Here is a 21,972-nt window from a genome sequence, read left to right as displayed (position 1 = left end):
ATGTGGTTGCCGAGAGCGGCAAACACTCAGGCAGCATGTCTGCATTTGTCCCATTTTTTGTCTCCTCGGCGACATTTTCCTATGTGAGCACAGGAAATCTAGACCCCCTCATTCTCATTTGCGTTGTCCCCCAACACCCGTCACTTTCTTTCCTTTTTCAACCAAGAGATAGGTCCACTTCCCCCCACCCTTCGCCATCCACCATGCTTTCTTCGTCTTTTCAACCAAGAGACCAGTTGGGTAGCCAGTATCTACTACTTTCCCCCGTTTCCTCTTAGAACCAAGTCCTAGATTCATGCTATAGCTTTCCCACTTTCTTCCCCGTTTGAACCAACTCTTAGAGTCGACTGTATGAACTAGCTTTACCTCTAATAATAGTAAAAGTCTAGGTGGCTTTGGAACAATGAACGTAAGTAGAAAAAGACCCACACGATGCCAAGTGGGGAGCTGGGGCAGTAGAACAAGACATGTTTCAAAGGAATATATATACCCGAGGGTTGTCGGCATGTGGAAAAGATGGCGTCGGGAGGCCGCATCTTGGCCACAATACCACAGGGAGGAAGAAGGGGTCGGAGGCCCTCCCGAGCCGGTGCTCTCTCAGAGAGAACGGCACGCCGCCGATCAGGACGCGCGGGCAGCCGTTGGTCTCCTCCCTTGCCACCGACAACAGCGTGAACGATGCACCTACACCCCTGCCCCGGTCGAGGTTGTCCGGCCGGATTTGTGACCAACCGTGAGCTGAGAGAGAGTGTGGCCACCTATGTCTTGCTTAGATCTGGAGAGCATGAGAGAGTGAACGTGAGGAACCCTAGTAAAGCAAGCGCTAAGGCTCCTACTTATATATATATATATATATAGTGGAGTGATTTTGTTGTACCAGCTTCAAAAAAATGCGCTCCTACGTGTACCCGCGAGTGGGTGTGAGAGAACTAGTGCGTGCGTGCACCGCTTCTCTTCATGAGAGTAAAATATACTATGCCCAAAGAACGTTCGCCATAAGAGTAATAGTATAAGTGTGTGACGTGTGAGCTAAAATAAAATGTGAGCGACGTCTTTTGTTTTTTAGAAGTTCTGAGGGTAGGGTGTGAAGAGCACATATGTGTGTGACGTTTACCTGTAGATAGACGGTGGGTGCGAGAGGACTCGGGAGAGTCGTGACTCGTGAGGGTGCGTGTGCGTGAGAGAGAGGGGGCACGTATCAATGCAATGCATGTGTCCGTAAATCATTATCCGACAAACGTTCAACACAAGCCTTTTCCTGACGAACACCGTAAGAACCATTAGATCGGCATCCGACCGTGTCAGTTTTGCCATGTCATTTAACAGAACAACCACTCCTCCTACACACAAATCTCCCAAGTGAGTGTTAGCAACTGCCGTATGCTCCCTCCATTCCAAAATGCAGTGCATATAGCTTTATTGAAAATTCTAACCTCGCAAACTTCTACCGAGTTTTTGTGTACCAAATTGCACATGTAGAATACCCTGTATATATCATTTCATTCATCTTCAAGAGGTAACTATAAAGATGGGGGAGAAGTGTACAAAGAAATACCATCGTATCACCTGCAGCAATTTCAACCATTCTTTGGTGTGGAGGAATATCATAGGAACTCTATATGATATGATTTTTATAGGATTTTTTCCTTTAGAGCCAATTGGTTCATAGGAATAGATTCATATACTCCACATTTCAAAGGAAATAAACATGATATCATTTCTATAGCTTTAGAGCCACTTGGTTCATATGAATGGATTCCTATACTCCCATAATTTCAAAGGAAAATAAACATTAGCGTATATTCAATAGAAAAGTTCCTATGATATGAACCAAATTACATCTCTTTTCTAATCCCTCCTCATAGGAATTGAGATACATGTCATCTCTAGATTCAATAGAAAAGTTCCTATGATGTGAACCAAATGACATCTCTTTTCCAATCCTTCTCATAGGAATTGAGATACTCCATGTCATCTCTTTCCCTAGAACTTCCATGTATACATCTTCTATTCCTAAATAGCTAGTACAACCAACTAGTAGCTTTTTTCCAAGACATGAAACTATGGCCCAAGAACTATATAGTGTGTGAATAACTTTGAAAGATGGTCGCTGGATGAAGCTAATCCGACAATGCAGAGATAGCAAATCCGATCACTACTGGTCGTTGGATATCATCAACATTCCACCAGATCTGCCACATGTACAATTTAGAAGACTCCATGGTTGAACTTAAGCATAATGCACAAACCTCAAAACACAAGCACTTCTCCTTTGTTCTAGAATCTTCCGTATTATAAATGATTTTTTTCTAAATGAATTGCCATTATTTGTTTTTTACTTTATGCTTTACAATGCACAATCCCATGAATCTTAACATTTTTATAAAACTAATTGATTTTGAATGAGATGAACTATAAGAACTAAACGAACATCTACATCATGCATATATAACTCAAAGCTTTACATGCTATAGTGTGTATTTATTCATAATTTGGTTCCGAAATCTCATGTGTTCAATGCATGTGTACCTTACTAGTTTTGAGTAGAGTAGCAAATTTCATGCGGCCCCGGGTATATCAAAATGCAGGGCCCATGCATCATTGCCTTTCGGTTGAACCTACGTCCACAATTTTTTGTACGTACTATATCTCCACTGGTCCCCGAACCCAAAATGCTGCCTCATTCCCCTAAAACCAAGCGGCCCAAACATATTTAAGGCGTCGACTTGGACTCAATCCCTCTCCCGTTTACTACGACGTGGCCCCGCACGCCGTAGTAGTACTCCTACAAACCCTACCGCCGCACGCATCATCGGTTTTCTTCAAGAGGACGAGGGAGAAGCCGATTTGTAGTGGAGGCGCTTTAAAAAAATGATCTGTAGTGGAGACCCCTACCCTAGGGTGCCCTACGTAGCTGTCGCACACATCATTGGTTTTCTCTTTTCTTTGTGCTCTTGCGCCCTAGAGTGAAATGATGGTTGCTTTGTTCGTCCAGCTTAATGCGGGAAAGGTGGGGCATTGTGATTTGACCCTCATCGCTCATTTTCTACTACTGCGGCGCTAAGACCGGGGTGCCTCCAATTCCAACCGCTGCTCCAAACTGTAATTTGGTGCATCGCACATGGAACAAGATGGTGGATGAGCCACATGTCGGCCAAAGGGGTCCTGTTAAGTGTGTCGCCATTTCGTGTGCGGACTGACCCTGCTTGAGTTGCTACGCCAACACGACAGGTACAACCTACCACTTGGTTTTTATCCTTGGTGAATCCCGACTCTATTGATCTAAAAAGATACATACTGAACTACCCTCTCCGTCTCGTTTTCTAGGCGTCTTGGTTTATAGGGCATGCACGTAGTTCTAGGTCATCCATTTGACTAACTAAATATGAGTTACTATGTCAGAAAAAGTATATCATTGGATTATTAAGCAGACGTAGTTTCTAAACATATACTGTTCATCACATATATAGCCAGTTAAATTCTCAACCTAGAATGACGTGCATGCCATGTAAACCGATACAGAGGAAGTATAGTAGTAAAAATGAGGTGATTTTACCGAGCGATCGGCGGGGGAGCATGGCCTGTCATGCGGTCCCACGTGTCATGATGTACCAAGGTGATGTGTGTGTCCCTCTTGAGGCAGAAGCAATACTACGTGGTTTGAGATGATGGCGAACCGAAGTGTGAAATAATGGTTGCTTCGTCCGTCTGGGAAGGTGCGGCATTGTGATCTGACGTCTCATTGCTCATTAATACTACTACTGGGGCGATACGACTGGGGTGCGTCCCCCTGCTGTTCTGCACTGTTATTTGGTGCTTGACACGTCGACCCGGTTGCTATATGTCCCATGTGTCGGCCACAAGAAGTACAAAATTCATGAAAGCGAGCGTTGACGGAGGAGTACAAGACACGGCTTGGGTTTTTGCTGCTTCGCGCGATTCATCGATACAAACCCGGACTAAAAAAGGTGAGGGCGGGTCTTTTCCCGCGTGGCAGGTAGGGGTGTTTGGCGTAGTCTATTCGAGGCAAGGAGGTAGGAAGGGAAACAAGCAAATAAAGGTTGAGCGACTTAGTTTTGGGAAAATCTGATTTTACGGAGTACGTACCCACTAGGGTTTATAGGGCTCATCTAAAAAACATTCATTTTTTCCATTTTCTAAGTCTCAATTCTACTACTAGTAGTAGTACCATCACATGTTGGATTTCGAGGTGCGTTTGATCACCCGATGCAAGTAGTGTCAAGAGAAAACTCACCAATGCATGTAGAAGTTCATGGAAATTTAGTGGTCATTCATGCATTCGTTCTAATTAATGCCTCGGTAAACATAACTTCTTGAGAAAAATGAGCGTACTAATTACTTGTGCAAACTAGGAGTACGGAATTAATTCAACCACTCACTGTCTACCTTGGTTGGAGAGATTTTGAAATTGATCCATAAACTGGAAAGGAGGGAGTAGTACCTTTTGTCTCGATTACTATTTGTGGCCTTGTATAGATGCATAATGTATTTTTTATAGTGGCCTTGTATAAGTAAATGGAGGGAGTACTAAAGGACATATATATTCCAAACAATATGATAATCTCTCTAACCAAGGTAGCAGGGACGAGGAGTAAACGGAGGGAGTAGTAAAATTTTCTCCTCGTCCTGCGAGCCACCGTGCGCGTGGGCGAGGGAGCGGGTGTAAGGCATACAGTACTACTACTAGTAAGCAAGCTTCACCTCATCCTGCGAGCCACCGCGCCCGTGGGCGGGGGAGATGGCATACTAAGAAAGCTTCTCCTCGTTCTGCGAGTTGACGAGACACATCAAAAGTACTCCAGTGTATAGAGCGTTGCCTCTAAGGTAGGCCCCACATGGTTTGCCTCTTTTTTTAATATAATGCGTCAAGTCGCAATTTGTTTGTTCACCCGTGGTAGACGATCCTCCCTCCACCAAGTGGACAACCAGTACACGATCAAATTACCACGTGGGCTGCCTTTCCGTACAGAAATGAGCTCCACCGTGTAACCGCGCGGGTGTGGTTGGGAAAGAGACGGGAGTACGTGCGCCGTGCGTGCACCTCTTCTCTTCGTGCACGTCCCCCACCTACGTGTGTGTGTGAGAGATATAAACCTAGACAAATGGCTTGTGCGGAATAACTACTCTTCGTAAGCTATTGTAAGAGTGGACAAAATGGTGAAGGAGGAGATAGGGGAGCGGCGGAGGTGTGCGATTCTTGGCCGGCGTTTGGCCTTGTTTAAATAGGAGATTAAATAGACAACGGATGGGAGGAGCTCAGCCGGCGTTGCGTTTAATGCCAGCTCGGTCATGAACGGACGTGTGTCCATAGTGGGTTTCTCGGCTTCCACACGGGCGGGTTTCATGGAGGCATTTGAATGCGGCAAGGAGGCATGTTCAGCTGGGCGTGCAACGAGTGGCGCCCTCGACTCTGACGTAGGACACCGCGCCGTTCTTCCACTGACGTGTGGGCTCTTGGGTACATGGCATGCATGTCAGTGATCCAACACAGGTAGCGCACAGTAGAGGAACCTTTGGTGGGCCAGGGCGGTCAGAAGCGGGCATTTCATAAACCGATGATTGTTCATTGAGTGTGACTTCATCCTTTTCATGTGGATAAGCCTACTATGTTGATAGCCCGTTCGATACGTTGTGATTCATAAAGACCGCTGCAAACATCAATGTTTTGCTTATCACAGATAAGATTGATTAATACCCGTAACAATCCATGTCCTTAACAAAGGGTGCATGCACGTATAGGTTGAGCGTGTGTCTTGCGTCGTGTGCTATGTGCATGCAGGTGTGCGAGTGTTGCGTGCGTGCAAGGGTACATTTCGGTGTTGCATGCATGTGTGCGTATGTGCGTGTGTTCGTGAGTGCATGTGTACGTGTCAGTGTTGCATGCCTGCATGCGTGCGTGTGTTCGTTATGTGTACGTGTCAGTGTTGCACGCCTGCATGCGTGCGTGTCTTGCGTGTGTGCATGTGTACGTGCGGGGTGAGGCTACACGTTAGTCGACTGCCTTTTTCATCTCTGGTAATTAGATTTTCCAGCCATTGGATACAAAATCAAGGGCCTGTAGTTTATCATCAAACTCCACCCCCCTGAGCCGCCAGCCATCACCGGCCGAACCACCGGCCCCTGCCGCCCGCGGCCGGCCCGCGCCGCCACGCCGCCCCGCCCGCCCCGAAACCACTCCCCACCGCCGGTCCGCCGCCGCACAGGACATCCCTCTAGGCCCCCCCACGCCGAGCTTTTTCTCCGGCGATCCCCACCCCGCCGCCCAATCAACGCGCTCCCACCGCCGGCGACTGCCAACCAGAGGTCTCACGACTTCAAGTACCCACTGACCACTAATTTATTACCATTTATGTCCTTCATATACGCGCTGACGGGTGGGCCCTATGGTAATGTGCGCTGCTGAATGTGGACCGTTTGACTGGTCAATTGATCGTGTCATCAACAAATTACGGAGCTGTATGGTGAGCCAGTGACCGTATGATCACCCTAAAATGTATTTTATTAACACAGTACAGACTCAAACTACCATTTCTTTCTTTCATATACGGGCTGACAGGTGGGCCCCACGGTTACGCGCCCCGATGGTGCAACACTAGTTGCGCCACGTGGAACGTTTGACTAGTCAATCGATTGTGTCATCAACAAAATACGGTGTTGCACGGGTGAGCTAGTGACCGTATAATCATGACATGTATTTTTTTAACATGGTACGGACGCAAGGGCTCATATATACGCGCAAGCACTCACCTCTATAAGCGCACACATGCACACCCTACCCCTATGATCACCTTCGAGAGAGTGAGCCAACATACGATCTCGAGATTTTACGAAGTCACCATAGGTGCCTCGTAGTCGAGTGGAACATCTCCTCCCACTGAATGCACATCGCCGGAAAATATTGAAATTAACCCAGGATAAAAGCGAGCACCGGGACTTTACCCCTGGTGGGCTCGAGAAACCAGTCCTCCTAACCATCCAACCACATGTTGGTTAGCACGAAAAAATGTATGTGGTGACCTTGATGAGATTATTCTAAAGTCCAGTGACCATATCATGCTTTCGCTTCAAATACAATGACCGTAAGTGTCGTCAACAAAATACGGAGCACGCACCAAATGCAAAGTCTGTCAGTGTCATCAAGAAAATAGGGAGACGTATCGTGAGCTAGATACTGTATGATCACCACGAGAATGTATACAATGACCGTAATGAGCATATTCTGAAGTCCAGTGACCGTATAGTGCTTTAGCTTGAAATACAGTGACCGTCACGCGTGAATGTGTCATGGGCATGCATACTTTTAGAGGGCTGAGAGATAGTTTGTGTGCGTACGTGAAAGTGGTGTAGAAAGAGGGGGTGTCCGGTGTTGACAAGGAGAGATATGCCCTTCGTTTCTCATTCCCATGACTAATATTTTAGGAGAGTATATAAACATTCACAATGCAGAACAAATATTTTTGGATGCACCATGCAATTAACTTTCATGTATAACATTGTACTATTGTATATGATTATTTTCTTAGTGGCTGATTGCGTGTGTGGTGTGGTGGGCACATCATTTCTAGTTGTGGTGGGTCAACATGAGGACTCATGGGTCGGTTCCATCCTGCGCCACATAGGTTGGACCGAGACGTGTTATACAAAGACCCATGTGGAGGACTCGGCATACAACACGAAGCTAGCTACCAGAGTCACGGAGGACTCTATCCCCACTGGTGATATGCCGACTATATATGATTTGTAACCTTAGGCCCCTAGTATGTTATAGAAGCTTGGGGGCTAGTTCGTCGATAGTATACACACACGCACAATGCCTGGTATTCACGTGTACTTTGTACACACCCCTATCACTAATATACAGTACCAGGAGTAGGCTTTTTCCTCAACTGCAAGGGTCCAAACTAGGGTAAAACTTTGCCTCGTATTACCATCCAGCCTAACAGTCGGGGATATCCTACCGAATGATATGATGGAATCATATCTTCCAACTACTAAGAGAGAGGTGTGTTTGGGGGGGGGCAATGTGTGCGAGAGAGGCCTAAAGATAATGTGCGTGTGGGAGACACGTAGGCACATATATGTGCGTATAGAGGGCTAGTAGAGACCGTGTGTGTGTATATATGCATGTGAGAGAAATAGTGTTTTCCAACTGAGACTAGTGAAAACAGTGGTACATAGTAGTTACAAAGAGAGAGAGAGAGAGAGAGAGATACAGAGAGAGCATGTGCTTGAGACTCCTCGACACCCCGAGAGAGATTGTGAGCATGTGTGAAAGAGAAATGCCGATGCATATGAAGTGTGTGCACTTATGCGGTAGATAGAGAGATATACAACGCGTTTGTGAGAACGGGCCGAGGCATAGTGCATCTACGTGTAAAAGGCGGTTCTACGCATTAAATTAAAATATAAATGGCATTATTATTTTTGGATGAGATCATGAATTTTGCAAATTGCGTATGGATGAAAATCAGTCTATCAGACACCCATACTGTATTGAATTCTAGCATGTGCATGTGTTTGTTCCATATTATCGATCCATAGAGTGAGTGCAGTTTGAAATATAGGCAATGGATGCTTTTGCAATTCATATATAAATATTAATTAGTGCACTCCATGTTGTTAGTGTGAAGAACTTTATACATTTGTCACATGCATGGATACATTCCAAATTGCTAGCTACGAAATAGAATACATGTTTGACAAATACTGAAAGTTCAATTCAAGAGAACCGAAAACGTTAATGCTTCTGCTCCCAAATATTGAACAAAGCGCCAAATAGGCCTCTGGTCACCCGAAACTGTGCGAGACTAATGTTTGGTGGTAGGAAATTACAGTCCTGACTCTGGCCCGTGTAGCCTATCGGCCCGATGTCCAAAGGTATAAACCGTGGTAGGTTTGTAACTTCACCAAGACGGCAGTCTCAACCGCCTCCGAGAAGCATTCATACGCCATGGGTGCCTAAACACCCATGCGCTCGGCTGAAATCTATCCCACCCACATTTGGGACACCTCATGAGGGAGTCCTGGATTAGGGAGTCTCCGGACAGCCGGACTATATCCCTTGGCCGGATTGTTGGACTATGAAGATACAAGATCGAAGACTTCGTCCCGTGTCCGGATGGGACTCTCCTTGGAGTGGAAGGCAAGCTTGGCAATACGGATATGTAGATCTCCTCCCTTGTAACCGACTCTGTGTAACCCTAGCCCCCTCCGGTGTCTATATAAACCGGAGGGTTTAGTCCGTAGGATGACAACAATCATACCATAGGCTAGCTTCTAGGGTTTAGCCTCTACGATCTCGTGGTAGATCAACTCTTGTAATACTCATATCATCAAGATCAATCAAGCAAGACGTAGGGTATTACCTCCATCGAGATGGCCCGAACATGGGTAAACATCGTGTCCCCCGCCTCGTGTTACCATCCGCCTTAGACGCACAGTTCGGGACCCCCTACCCGAGATCTGCCGGTTTTGACACCGACATTGGTGCTTTCATTGAGAGTTCCACTGTGCCGTCACCGTAAAGGCTTGATGGCTCCTTCGATCATCGTTAACGATGCTGTTCAGGGTGAGGTTTTCCTCCCCGGGCAGATCTTTGTATTCGGCAGCTTCACGCTGCGGGCCAACTCACTTGGCCATCTGGAGCAGATCGAGAGCTACGCCCCTGGCCATCAGGTCAGGTTCGGAAAGTTAAACTACACCGCCGACATCCGCGGAGACTTGATCTTCGACGGATTCGAGCCCATGTCAAGTGCGCCACACAATCACGACGAGCATGACGTAACTCTGCCATCGGACAGTGTTTGGGAGATCGCATCTGCAACTACTCTGGCCCTTAATCCGGAGCAAAGTGCGCCATCTGAGGACGGGTGGATAGACCCCGCCATGGAGGCCGCACTCTCAGTGGCGATAGAGCCGAACTCTGACTTCACCCCTTGCGAGAGCCGTGTTGCCGAATCATTGGATTCATCCCCGGCTATCCGCCTGCGTCCGTGCCTATCGAATCCGATTGGGCACCGATCATGGAGTCTACCTCCGCGGATATCTTTCAGCATTCGCCTTTCAGTGATGTGCTAAATTCATTAAGGTCTCTCTCCTTGTCAGGAGAACCTTGGCCGAACTATGTCCGACTAGAAGGGGATGCGGACGACGAAGAAATTCGCTGCCCACCCACCACCCACTTAGTAGCCACTGTCGACGATCTAACCGACAAGCTCGATTTCGACTCCGAAGACATCGACGGCATGGACGATGATGCATGAGAGGAATAGAAACCAGTGCCCACAGAGCGCTGGATAGCCACTTCATCACATGACATATACATGGTGGATACACCTAAAGAAGGCAATGGCGACAAGACAGCGGAGGATGACCCCTCCAAGAAGCAAACAAAGCGTCGGCGTAGGCGCCGCCCCAAATCCCGCCTCGGGAAAAACAGCGATAACAGTGCAAGAGAAAATAACACTCCAGTCGACTCTAGAGGAAATGACGAGCACATTGACCCGGTGGCAGAGCATGATGAAACTGCAAACGGTGAACATAGTACGAATCCGATGTCCGAACACGGCGACGCCACGGATAAACCTCATCGACCCCCCTCTGGGGAGGAAAATAGTCCGGACAAAGATGCACACATCATCCCGGAAAGGCACTTGGAACAAGAGAACCTCCGCAGCAGGCTTATTGCCACAACGAGGAGTCTGAAGAAGCAGAAGCAAAGGCTTAAGGCTGCACAAAATACGCTCAACAGCAGGTGGAACAAAGTGCTCAACAACGAAGAAAAGTATGGCGAAAGTCACCACACAAAGAGCTATCCAAAGTGCAAGCTATTACCTGAATTCGACGATGAGGCCTTAGAGCCCACACAGCCAAAAAATAAAACGGCCAACCGGCCGGATAAACCACCTTGTGACCGCGATAGAGCGGCTAACAAGGCCGCACATAAGTCAACACATGATCTACGTGAGGACTTGTGCAAAAAATCCAGTATGACCAGATCCATCTATGGATCTAGGAAGCGCGCTCCGGCACAAAACCAAAACCGAATACTACAACCGTCCGAATGCCATGATACACCCAAATACAGGGGTACCGCACACCCCCTATGTTTCACCGATGAGGTGCTGGACCACGAATTTCTAGAAGGATTCAAACCAGTGAACATAGAGGCGTACGACGGGACCACAGACCCTGGGGTCTGGATTGAGGACTTTATCCTCCATATCCATATGGCTCGTGGAGACGATCTCCACGCCATCGAGTACTTGCCCCTCAAGCTTAAAGGACCAGCTTGGCACTGGCTGAAAAGCCTCCCCGAAAACTCAATTGGAAGTTGGGAGGAGCTCGAGGATGCTTTTCGGGCTAATTTTCAAGGGACCTATGTCCGACCTCCGGATGCAGACGAGTAAGTCATATAATTCAACAGCCCGGAGAGTCAGCTCGAAAGCTTTGGAACAGGTTTCTCACTAAGAAGAACCAAATCGTCGACTGTCCGGACGCCGAAGCCTTAACAACTTTCAAGCACAGCGTCCGAGACGAATGGCTCGCCAGACACCTCGGCCAAGAAAAACCGAGAACAATGGTAGCCCTGACAAGCCTCATGATCCGCTTTTGCGTGGGCGAAAATAGCTGGTTAGCCCGCAGTAGCACCAGCGACCCAAGCACATCCGAAGTCAGGGATGGCAATGGAAAACCATGACGCAGTAAAAGCAAGCGTCGAAATAAAGAAGACAGCCCAGATAATACGGCGGTAAACACCGGATTCAGGGGCTCTCGGCCAGGTCAGCGGAAAAAGCCTTTCAAAGGCAGCAGAGATGGACCGTCCAGCCTAAACAAGATTCTAGACAAACTATGTCCGATTCATGGCACCCCCGATAAACCTGCAAACCACACCCACAGAGAATGCTGGGTCTTCAAGCAGGCCGGTAAGCTAAATGCCGAACACAAGGGGAGGGAGACACCAAGCGAAGACGAGGACGAACCTCGCCAGCAAAGCACTGGAGAACAGAAAAAATTCCCACCAAAGGTTAAAACAGTAAACATGATCCACGTGACGAAGAGGAGAAGCAAACATGCACTCTGAGACATACGCGACGTAGAGCCCGTCACCCCTAAGTTCAAACCCTGGTTGGCCTGCCCGATCACTTTTGATCGCAGGGATCACCCGACAAGCATTCAACATGAAGGATTGGCTGCCTTGGTGTTAGACCCAATAATAAACGGATACCATCTCACACGAGTCCTAATGGACGGCGGCAGTGGTCTAAATCTGATATATCAGGACACAGTCCGTAAAGTGGGGATAGACCTGACAAAAATCAGCCACAGTAATACTACCTTCAAGGGAGTAATACCAGGCCCGGAGGCCCGCTCCACGGGCTCTCTATTACTAGAGGTTGTATTCGGTTCACCCGACAACTACCAAAGTGAGAAGTTAGACTTCGACATTGCTCCATTCTGAAGCGGCTATCAAGCACTACTCGGAAGAACAGCTTTCGCTCGTTTTAATGCGGTACCACTTTACGCTTCTCTTAAGCTTAAGATGCCTGGTCCATGTGGCACCATCACAGTTAGTGGAAATATTGAGCGTTCTCTACGCGCAGAAAAACTCGGCGGCTTTAACAGCCGAGCACTAGACGGCCTCACCAACCAGAATAAATGACAGGTCGTCAAGACCGCGGACACGATTCGACGAGTCCGGCCCATCACTAGATATACCTGAGATTGGTTTGATGGTTAAACCTTCATAGACGATACGAGGGGCTTCCCGCATGTAATCAGGGCTAGTTCAGCTCAACTTGACTTATCTTGAATTTTAATGGTTTATCGAGAATAACCAATTTTTTGGCACGACAACTTTCACCTAAGTTCTTCTCTTTTATAGATGACAATCGTGCTGCACCCGTCCAGGACAAGGCACAACAGAGACACAGGCGCAGATGTGCAGCAGGGACCCGCTCAAAGGTTTCTTTTTAGATTAAGACCCTACGTAAATCTTTTTTACTGTCTCTTGTTGTTCACATCCTCCGGATACTCAATACAACCGAGAAGGATGCTGACGTTATTGGCATTTCTCCACGTCAGAATATTGCATGTACCTAGACACTCGGGGTTTATTATTAAAGGCATTGTTCAGCCCGGCATATGTTATAAAGACCAAATACCTTAGGGAGTGTTCGGCGTCGCAAGTTTGGCCTTATATGCATCAGCTTCGAATCATGTCTTTGGTCAAATGTTGGGTTTGCCCGGCTCCCGCATTTTGCTACCTTACGTTCCACTCTATCGGCTAAGGCGTTACCAGGAGAACTACTATGATTGTGCCCTGGTTCATCTGGATGAGCACCTCAGTAGAGAAAGCCAAAAACTGACTATCATGATAAAGCGCGAGACTGGTCAACCACTCGATGACTTAGCGGAATCTTCGGGATTCCTCCACATTAACGAAGGGCCGTTTCCCGGTCATGTACGTAGGCGCACCGTATTCGGGCGAGCGTGGAGGTACCAGGGGCTATATAGTAGTCCCACCGTCAAACTCCTATGGCTAAGTGAAAGTGTTAAAGCAATATAGTCCGATTGCCTCGTTCGCTGCGCTACCACCTCCTTAATGGACCAAGACGTTGGGTCAAGTGTGAATACATGTTTTTTGCGAACACCCCCGTGTTATATGCGTGGGGGCTGAAGCCGACAACTGCAAACTTTCAGGTTATATACATATATACATAAACGGCTGCACAGGAGGCATCATAATACTTTCAGGCAAAAGTATAAACACAGCCTTTATAATTCAATAAAACATTGTTTTTACAATGGGAATACATGTCACTAGAACATTATATTCTTCGAACACCGAGCCTCTATTGAACGAGCGCCTTCAAGGAATTCTTCAAAGTAGTGCTCGGCAGATACTCGGCCTACGGCCGAACTCTGGGTTGCAATAGCGGTGGCCTCCATCTCTGCCCAGTATGTTTTGACACGGGCAAGTGCCATACGCGCACCCTCTATGCACGCCGACCTCTTCATAGCGTCGATGTGCGGCAGAGCACCAAGGAACTATTGCACTAAACTAAAATAACTATTCGGCCTTGGCCCTTCCGGCCACAAATGATCCACAACAGACCTCATGGCAAGCCCGGACAACCTATGGAGCTGGGCCCACTCGCCATTCGCTCATTCAATAGCAGCGGACGCACAGGAACATGGAACTGAACAGCTTTTCCACTTCATGATCTTTTTGATCCTTGAAGTACTCGGCCGCATCAGCAGCACTTGCTGCCAAATCCATGTATGCGTCTGCAGAACTCCATAGTTGATCAAGAGGGGCATACTTCGGATCTCCGAACTTCGTTCGCAACAAAAAGGGCTTCCCAGCCGCGAAATCTCCAGCTTGACGCAGCTCCTCCTTCGCCGCTCTGATTTTGGAGCGGGTTTCCTTGGCTGCTACCATGGCCTTCTCCAGGTCCGTCGCCTTCGCTCGGCTTTCTTTTTCAAGAAGCTGGTAACGGTCGGCGGCATCTTTCAACTCAACGGCCATCTTGTCTATTTTGTCCTTGCTTCGACAATGTGCAGCCTATTTGGCCCTCAGCTCTTCGATCGCTTTTATAGAGGCTGCATCACTATTCCTGGCTTGTTCCTTGGCTCAAGCAAGTTCCGCTCGAAGGGTCTCCACAGCGGCAGCTCCATCTGCAGTCACAACATATTAAAGATACTAGCATCATGCTCCTCTTACTATGTGTTGATCACCGAAGAAATCACATACCCTGTGCCTCGTCGAGCCGCTTGTTTACAAGCACGATGTCGACGTCTACCGCATCAAATTGCCGCTTCAGCTCGGCAAACTCATCAGTCCGGCTAGCCACCGGACCTTCAGCCACCTGCACATGAAGGCAGCCTGATTATTACCTGGTACTATGATCCTCTATTTGTTGTCGTTCTCGATGGCAACCAGAGTCTTGGGGGCTACTATCTGCATAGGGCACACCTAACGTGTGCGGTACTATAAAAAACATACACTATTTCATGTACCTCAAAGCCTTTCAGCAGACTCATAAAAGCTTTGTGCAACCCGCTTTCGCGGATGAAATCTTCTCAATCACGGTACCCATTAGCATATGATGCGCTTCTGGGATGGACGCTTGCTCCAGAAGATCCTTCAGTGCGTCCGATCGCACACCGGACAGTTCTGGACTCTTTCTGTTGCTCTCTTTAGGAGCGAATACTAAGGACTTCGGGTGGCCGAAGGATTACCCTCTGGCCTTGGCGGATCAGGAGACACCCTCCGCGGCGACACTTCAGGGTCGCCCGCCTCATGAGGCGTGGTGGCATGGGGAGGTGTTTTGCTCTCCATCATCTCCGGAAGAAGATCCCCCAAAGACGAACTCTGCCGAGAAGGGCTACGATCCGAACTACAAAGATATATGCTTCGGTTATTTTCTTCAGAAGTAATGTAGGATATTTTTACTATTAAGTACTTTTTGTTTACTTACAGCTCGGTACAGGGTTGATCCCCTTGCGGGCACTGTGCGAGAAGAGTACCCTCCGAGGCAGGACCCTCTGGCAAAGATTTCTTCCCTCGTTTGGAAACCTTTGTTTCCGGGTCTTCAGAGGTGGTCCTCTTCCTTCCTTGGGGAGATGGAATTTCAGATTCTTCTCCCTGGTTATCCTCCTTCGCGGAGGCGCTAATTCCCCCGGTTTGGATGAATAATGAGTGAGGCCTGCTTTCAACCTCTTTATTCCCCCTTTATCTTCCCCTGAGGGCGCCTGATAATGCGCCGGCTCGAGCATTCTGGCTAGTACTGGATTTGCTGAGCCTTCGGGAAGGGGGACCGAACACCTGATCATCTTCGCCTTTGTTACGCAGTCCTAGTCAAAGAGCGACTTTTCAGAATGATGTTATGACAAATAAAAAGACAGCGTGTTCGGTCACGGGATTACTTACTTGGGTATCTGGGCGATTACAGCTCAGACCCGCATCCTCGGTGGTGTCCGGACACTTTATTTGTGGTCCGAAGAACAATTTGTACATCTCTTCGAGCGTCATGCCGAGGAAGTGTTGAATAGTTCGCGGTCCTTCCGGGTTGAACTCCCACATACGGAGGGGTCGATGTTTGGAAGGCGGGACTCGACGAACTAGCATGACTTGCATTACCATGACCAGGATGACATCTCTCTCGAGGAGATCTCGTATGCGACTCTGCAATATCGGCACATCATTTACTGGCCCCCAGTCCAGACCCTTGTTGATCCATGACATCAGTTGTGGTGGGGGGCCCGAGCGAAAGACAGGGGCGGCTACTCACCTTGTACTCCGGGGAGCTGTGATATAAAACCACTCCCGTTGCCATAAACTGGACACCTCCAGGAAGGAACCTTTTGGCCATGGAACATCGGCTCCTTTGCTTATTACCGCACCTCCGCACTCTGCATGTCACCCCTCGATCATCTTTGGCTTCACATTGAAAGTCTTGAGCCACAGGCCGAAGTGGGGGGTAATGCGGAGGAAGGCCTCACACACGACGATGAACGACGAGATGTGAAGGAGGGAATCTGGGGCCAGGTCATGGAAATCTAGCCCATAATAGAACATGAGCCCCCTAACAAAGGGATCCAGAGTGAGGCCTAGCCCTCGGAGGAAGTGAGAGATGAATACAACGCTCTCGCTGGGTTCGAGAGTGGGAATGACCTGCCCTCGAGTAGGCAGCCTGTGCGAGATTTCGACGGTCAAATACCTGGCCTCTCTTAGCTTCTTGATGTCTTCCTCTGTGATAGAGGAAGGCATCCACCGACCTTGAAGGTTGGATATGGACATGGTTGAAGGTCCGAAGCACCTGACCTGAGCCTTGGGTGTTGGAACTCGAGGCGGGGGAAGGATTAAATTGAGTACGAGAGGGAAAAAAGGACATGCCTTGGCCTCTTTATAAAGAGGGCGAATATCAAGTGTCCTCCTCGTGGCCGTTTGGGACTTGCCTAGAAACGAGGAGTCATACCAACGGGCACGATTGGGTTACCCACGTCCGTATTGATGAGAATCCCGTAATAAGGGGGACACGATCTCTGCTTCGACAAGACGTGTCAAGAAATCCGCCTCGCGATATGTGCAGTGCTAGTTGAGAAAAACGGTTCGAATAATGACCGGGCCATGGCATGATGTCATGTTGCTAAACGTGTCAGCAGATTAGATTTGTGGAAATATTATTCTCTCTATGGTGGTATGTGGAACTTGTTTTGCAGAGCCGGACACTATCCTTGTGTTCAAAATCTTCTATGGAGTATTCGGATGACGAACCCGCCTTGCAATGCTGAAGACAAATCTGCGCGCTGGACTCATCATCATTGAAGCCTGGTTCAGGGGCTACTGAGGGAGTCCTGGATTAGGGGGTCTCCGGACAGCCGAACTATATCCCTTGGCCGGACTGTTGGACTATGAAGATACAAGATCGAAGACTTTGTCCCGTGTCCGGATGAGACTCTCCTTGGCATGGAAGGCAAGCTTGGCAATACGGATATGTAGATCTCCTCCCTTGTAACTGACTCTATGTAACCCTAGCCCCCTCTAGTGTCTATATAAACCAGAGGATTTAGTCCTTAGGACGACAACAATCATACCATAGGCTAGCTTCTAGGGTTTAGCCTCTACGATCTTGTGGTAGATCAACTCTTGTAATACTCATATCATCAAGATCAATCAAGAAAGACGTAGGATATTACCTCCATCGAGAGGGCCCGAACCTGGGTAAACATCATGGCCCCCGCCTCCTGTTACCATCCGCCTTAGACGCACAGTTCGGGACCCCCTACCCGAGATCCGTCGGTTTTGGCACCGACACCAGAGATTACTGTCGTACCCCCAACCCGCAATATGTCCGAAATTTTAGATGGGGGCAAAGTTTGTAACTTACCCCAAATTTCAAACACGCGCGTCCCAAACCGAAACATTGTTCTCCCTTAGTTCCCCGCCTCCCTCCGTTTCCCCATTCATACTCTATGGGCACCAAAACACCCTCTCCACCAGCCGCGAAACCCCAGCCTCCTCCGTGCTCCACCCCATAGCGCCCAATCCACCGCCACCCTCCACCATCACGCCGGAGCCGGTACCTCGACGTCGTCGTCCAACGCAACCGCAACGCCCTCAAGGACTTAGCAGCTGAAGCCGAGGTAGAGCTGCCTCCACGACGCCGACGTCGACGTGTGCCGTACCAGAACCACTCCGACCATGCCGTCATGTGCCTCACTGCTGCCGCTCCACTGTCGCAACCGTCCACCGCAGCGGAGCTGTTCCCGCTACGCTGTCGTTCGTCGCCTCGGATCTGGTTTCCCGCGGCCGACAAATGGCCACCGCACCACACTCAACAACTTGGCCATGGGTTCGTCTAAGGCTCCACCGTCCTCTACAACTTCTTGTTTCCAGTGAACCACAAGAAGATCATTGGAAAAATAGAAGGAGGACACAACACTGCCAGCAGAAAGAGGTACTCCTCTTCCCTTATTCGTGCAAACCTTACGTCTCTGCTCACACCGTATTCATCCCACGAAAGAAACTAGTTGAGCGCTTCTTACTCCATCTTCTTCGTGATACTAAATGCACAAGGTTTCCTCCCTTTACTATTTCACCTTTGCTAGCGGTCAGTAGCTCGCCTGGATTTCAATTCAGGGTCACTCGAACCGCAATTAAAAGAAGCAACACCCGCTTAGGCGCGCGGAGCACCTAGTCCGCCTGTTCGCTGGGGAAGCGGCGCATCGGTGTCTATCATAGGGGTGTGGGGCACAGGAGCTGCTTGCGCCCAATCTGGAGGTCGGCGAGGCTTGAATGGATGGCTGGCGGGCGGTGCCAAGCACGGCGGTGCGGTGAGGTCGAGGGGAGGGCGCAGGCACGGGATTGGGCCGGTGGTCGCTGGTGTTTCGAGGAAGATCGTCAACACTGACTGGCTGGAGGTAGATGAAGGCGATCTGCCCCTTCTTTGTACATCGGACGGTGCAGAAAAAATGGACTGACCTATTTGTTTTCAGTCGACTGTTATTTTCGTAGAATCCTGTAGTAATTTACTGTGCCATGCATGTTGCAGAGCTATCATATGTCTCCCGTCATTTATTTCTCACCGACTTGCTATCTGCTACCTTTACACTGTACTAATTGTGCACACACTTCACCCATACTCACACTATTGTTTTTTATGCATGGGTATTTCAGACTCTGATGCAGTGTTAATGAATGCAGAAAAGAAAAGATAGAAGTCGCTCCAGTGTAATTCGAAGATAAGCACTAAGCGTTTCAGCGCTCTAAAGGGTGCAGTGTCAGCAGTTGGAGATAGTAAACGTAGCTCTACAGTTGATGATCTCAATTGCCACACACAACCATCCCAGGTGCTTGCTTTAACTTCGCGTTGTCAAATGTGGTTGCATGTTGCATATGGTGTCTAGCTTGTATTGCTTCCAATTTGGTTAAATTGCATCTGCTACTTTACACATTATACCTTTGGTAATGACACGCCTTCCTGTTTTTGATACATACTACATATGTCTATTAACCATGTTCGTACATCAAACTAATGCTCTTTTGTATCCCTCGTCAATCACTTATGATGAGACAGTCACCCCAGTGGGTTACTGTGAGACGCCATACTCGTTTAAAGAGTGCAGTGGCATCCTTCCCACATGATTCTCAAGTAACAACAAGGCTAAATGAAGATAGTCAAGTTAGCTCTCTAGTTAATGACCACAATTCCCCCACACCACCATCACATGTGCTTGCTCTAACTTCGCAGTGTGATATGTGGTTGCATGTTGCATACGGTGTCTAGCTTGTAATGCTTCTAATTAGGGTAAATTGCATCTGCTTAGTTTACACATTATACCTGTGAATATGACATGCCTTCCTATTTTTGGTGCACACTACATGTATGTGTTAACCTTGTTCTTACATGAAACTACCTCTCTTCTGTATCCTGCATCAATCACTTACGATGAGTCACCTTTATTCGTTGCATATTGCATATTATTTCTAGCCTGTTTCCATGTATTGCTTCTAATTTGGTCAAATAAATTTGTTAGGGCACCCTTTTTAATTTGGTAGAGTGATATTGGTTTCATCTTTCGTATGGTTTCTAGCTTGCATTGATTCTAACAAGTTCAAGCACCTTGTGCTTAGTTTACACTTTATACATCATACATGTCAATATGTCACACCGTCCTATTTTTCATACATATTCCATCCTCCTATCATGCTGCTGCCTTACATGAAAGTAGTGTTCGTCAGTATCATGCATCAATGAGTTCTGAAGAGCAAATTTTATTTGTTTTTCTTGTGGGTTTGACTTGACAAGGCAAAATCAAGAAAGAGGAAGGAAAAGAGTAAGGAAGGCGATGATGGTGGTCCTCTGCAGCAATGTAAATGGAGCATCTGTACCGATTCTCCTTGTACTGATAGTGCATTACAAGGTCCAACTCTCCGCTCCCCAACTCCACCATCCAAGGTGCTTGCTCTAACTTGGCAGTGTGATATCTGGTTGCATGTTGCATATGGTGTCTAGCTTGTATTGCTCCTAATTAGTGTAAACTGCATCTTCTTAGCTTACACATGATATGTGTGAATATGACACGCTTTCCTGTTTTTGGTACATACTATATCTATCTATCACACCATGTTCTTACATGAAACTACTCTTCTTGTGTATCCTGCATCAGTCACTTATGATGGGACACCTTTAAGTTGGCAGTGTGATATTGGTTTGCGTCTTGAATATGATTTCTAGCATGTATTGCTTCTAGTTTGATGAACGCCACCTATGACGAGACAGTTTTAACTTGGCAGAGTGATATTGATTGCACCTTTCATATGTGTCTAGTTTGCATTGCTTCTAATTTGTTGAAGTGCCTTATGCTTGGTTACCACATCATAGGTGTGAATATGTCAAGCCGTCCATTTTTTCATACATATTCCATCCTCGTATCATGACTTTGCCTTTCATCAGAGTAGTGTTCGTTAGTATCATGCATGAATGAGTTCTCAAGAGCGAATTATATTCCTTTTTCTTGTCGGTTTGACCTCACAATGCAAAATCAATAAAGGTGAAGGAAATTGGCAAGGCATTGGATGATGGTGGTCCTTCTGAGCAACTGAAATGGAGTTTCTCTATAGATTCTACTCCGCCATCCTCCCAACAAGATTGGCAAGACAACGCAAGGCTAGACAGTCAACGTAGTTGTGTAGATGATGAGCACATCTCCCCTACTCCACCATCACAGGTGCTTGCTCTAACTTGGCACTATTATATATGGTTGCATGTTGCATATGATGTCTAGCTTGTACTATTGCTTCTAACTTTGTTGAATTGCGTCTTCTTACTTTACACATAATGCCTGTGAATATGACATATGTTCCTGTTTCTAGAACATACTATATCTGATCACACGATGTTCTTACATCAGACTACTATTCTTGCATATCCCGCATCAGGCACTTATGATAAGGCACCTCTATGTCGCCACTGTGATATTGGTTGTGTCTTGCATATGATTTCTAGCATGTACTGCTTCTAATTTGTTGAAACGCCATACAGTTTGAACTTGGCAGAGTGATATTGGTTGCATCTTTCATATGGTGTCTAGCTTGCAGTGCTTCTAATTTGTTGAAATTCCTTCTGCTTAGTTACCACATCATAGGTGTGAATATGTCATGCCATCCTATTTTTCATACATATTCCATCCTCGCATCATGTGTTTGCCTTTCATCCGAGTAGTGTTCGTCAGTATCATGCATGAATGAGTTCTGAAGAGCGAATGTTATTCCTTTTTCTTATCGGTTTGACTTCACAATGCAAAATCATTATAGCTGAAGGAAATTAGTCCGGCAATGGATGATGGTGGTCCTTTGGAGCAACTCAAATAGGGGTCTCTACAGATTCTACTCTGCCATCCTCCCAACAAGATTCGCAAGACAACACAAGGCTAGACAGTCAA

The sequence above is a fragment of the Triticum urartu genome, chromosome 7A, assembly GCF_056163025.1.
Source record: "Triticum urartu cultivar PI428250 chromosome 7A, HENAU_Tu73, whole genome shotgun sequence".
NCBI classification, from domain to species: domain Eukaryota; kingdom Viridiplantae; phylum Streptophyta; class Magnoliopsida; order Poales; family Poaceae; genus Triticum; species Triticum urartu.
Note: the sequence above shows the minus strand (reverse complement) of the source record.